General features: G+C 38.5%; 1 pseudogene across 1 annotated transcript; it reads right to left on the bottom strand.

The window, feature by feature from the left end:
• Positions 1–1216: 1216 nt before the first annotated feature.
• Positions 1217–2583, bottom strand: LOC308650383 (non-POU domain-containing octamer-binding protein-like; annotated as a pseudogene). The gene has a single exon. The product of its transcript is annotated as a non-POU domain-containing octamer-binding protein-like (transcript).
• Between the last annotated feature and the right edge of the window lie 557 nt (positions 2584–3140).

Raw genomic sequence — 3140 nt, 5'->3', positions numbered from 1 at the left:
TCTAACATATTTAGAAGATGAGGACTAAAACTGCAGATTTAATTCCACACTGTTTTCCACCATTAATTGATACAGCTGTCAGTAAAATATTTCTCCAGTTCATGAAATCATAAAAGATAGTGAGGTATGCTACATTCTATTGCATGGTGAACTTCTATTTTGGGCAGTCCCTTTAACAATAGCATAGTCCTATAAGATCTGATTGCAAACTTGAAAATGAGATATTTTGGGGGCTCACCCAATTTCCATTTCCCCTCCTCATTTAAAGAATCTTACATATTACAGTACGCATTGTCAGTGGGATGTGTCCTGGGTACCAGTAGGCCTGATTATAGTGCTCTTTAGAATGGAGCAAGAATTGACACATGATGTTTCTTTTTTCTTTTTTTTAAAGGCTTAAAATGTATTTCAGTAAATTGATGCTGCATTACTGCTCCATTTCTCAGAAACTCCAAATATAAGGTATTAGGATCAAATCAAACATGGTAAACCAATGAAAAATGCACAACATAACTACCTAAGATAGGCAAGGCTAAGAGCTACTGTCAGACCATCAGCATAGAGCAACCCTGTTCCCAAGACTATATGAGACCTATCAAGAAAAGCTGTGATTAGCAACTTCATAGATACAGAAGGGTCAATTCTTGGGTTGTCTTTACCCAATAAAAAGATAAAGGCAAGTTAACATAAAATTTTTTTAAAGATGTACTAAATTGAAAAGTTCTAAGAGAAAACATCTTCCTTAGGACATGAAGGAGTAATATATGGGATATAACAGAATTTTATGTATGTTGTCTATGACCTCTGTGGGGGATGTTTTGTTTTTGTGGTATATGTAGCATCATATCTGGGATCAAGTTCTGTAAGGACAAGAAAGTAAATAAAATATGATGGAAAAAATGGAATTATCAAGATTAACAGGGCTCTAACTGAATCCATTTTGCTATGAGTCACCAGCCCTCAACAATCACATCTGAGATTTCAGGAATGCACTACACAGAATCAATTAAACAATATATCACCCAGAATTGATTTGTTAAGTACCACCCTTCCCTTGCCCTCTGCCTCTAGCATAATTACTAGAGTAGTATAGGCAGGGAAGACCTAATTATTGGGAAGAATCCTTAACACTTTCCAGGGTAAAATTCTAGCTAGTCCAAAAAGGGTCTTTCTTTTAAGGGTTTTTGGGAAATTAGACACTGCAACTTTATTAGTATCAGTGACATTTGTTTGGAGAAAATTCAGCATGGTTGAATGCAAAAGGGGTTCCACCAATTGATCCAATTCCTTCCATTGTGGCAGCTTGGCCAAAGCATTCAGTTATTGGAGGGGTCAGTTCCAAAGTTCCATTCAGCATCATAGTGACAGGTTCTAGAGGAGCTGGGGTACCAGCTGGCACACGAGCAGAGGGCATGGTGCCTCTGCTATTTATGCTCATAGAACCTCCCATAGCTATCTGGCCTATCCTTATCTCTTGCTCTCTTGAACCAGCAAAGGTTCCCTTGAATCCTTCCTACTGTTGCTGCATCATGTCTTCTTGTTGCCACCCCATTTCTTCCTCTTGGTGCTTACACTCCTCTTCCTGCCTGAGCTTCAGTTGCTTTCTTTTTTGCACTTCTTGGTTGTGCAGCTCTTCCATTCTTTGAAGTTCTTGGTGCCTCATCAAATCCTGCCTCATTAGCATGACCTGGTGCTCATGACCAGTAGCCCCATCTCCATTTTCAGCTTCTCACAAGCCTCCTTGATGTCTCAGTACACCTGTTTCTGCTGCTGTTTCTCAACCTCAGTGAATGCCTTCCAGTGCATGGCATACTCATACTCTGGGTGGCTGCTCTCACTCCTTGTGAAATTGCTGGTTCTTTATAACCAGCTTCTCTGGAAGTCCTTCATCATCATCTAACTGGTCCATTGGTGCCACAGTCACAGGACAAGGAAATGTAGTTAGCAGGAAAGACACTTCACTACATTTGTCCAGAGTTTTTGAAGCAGCTGGCTTCCTGAGAATTCAACAATGCCTTTTCCTGAGGGTCTTCTTCAATCATCCACAATGATTATGGCCCTCTCCACCTGGCCAAACACAGAAAAAGCTTCTTCCAGCAGTTCATTAGACATGTACTGAGGAAGGTTTCCAACAGTAAGGGATGCACTATGGCAGGCAAAGCAAACACGCAGCTGTTTTCCACGGAGTGACATATTGTCCAGCTCTACTTTGGCAATTTCCATGAGAGTTGGTGTTTCCAAACACATAAAGCCAAAACCTTTATCCTCATGAATGAAAACTTGACCTGCCTTCCTTTATTACTAAAATAGTTTTCTCATTTCCTCCTCAGTAATGTCAGGAGGGAGATTACCCACAAAGAGATGGCTACTTTGGGTGAAGGTCTTCTCTTCTAGTTTACTAAAATTCTTCAGGTCAATAGTTAAGCCTTCTTTTTGGCTGCTGGCCTGTTGCCCATTTGCAGGTATTGGTGGTGGTGGTGGCTGCTGCTGTTGCTGCTGGTGGTGATGCTGATGATGTTTCCTTGGAATATGGGTCTGTTTATCCAAATTAAATGTTTTATTACTCTGAATTTTTGTACCCATCTATACACAGTCTTCCCCTCAGAGTCCACTATGTTTCACTTAATGAGGCAATGTGGAAGAACCTTTTAGATCTTATAGGATAACATTTTTTAAAAATGGACATACTAATTTGGTATGCACTTTTTGATGTTTTCTTTCATTTCTCTCAGTTTTTAAAGTTTTCCATTTCTTGATAAAATAATGAATAGCATGCAGAAACTGGAGTCAGTGAATTGGAAATTTAGAAATCAATTTTGTGAAGTTACCATAGAGTCACTATACCAAACCTAGGATGCCTTTGTCTGGGCTTCTTTACATCCAAGAAAAATAAATTCTTCTTTGTTTAAAGGATAATAGTTGAATTTCTATTTCTTGCTGCTGACTTTAATTCTGACTTAAATGATTCATGAATATTTTTCTTCATGCAATAGTATTTATTCCTGTAAAAACTATTTAAAACTTTATAGTGAGAATCTTATCTATATAAGGCATATGCAAAAGAGGGAATCTTAGGCTTATCTGATTAATTCTACTAATATGCAAGTTGATAAATATAACATGAAAATTACCTCAAATGT

The sequence above is a fragment of the Spermophilus citellus genome (assembly GCF_964194105.1).
Source record: "Spermophilus citellus genome assembly, chromosome: 5".
Lineage (NCBI taxonomy): Eukaryota > Metazoa > Chordata > Mammalia > Rodentia > Sciuridae > Spermophilus > Spermophilus citellus.
Note: the sequence above shows the minus strand (reverse complement) of the source record. Positions and strands in the feature narration are given on the sequence as shown.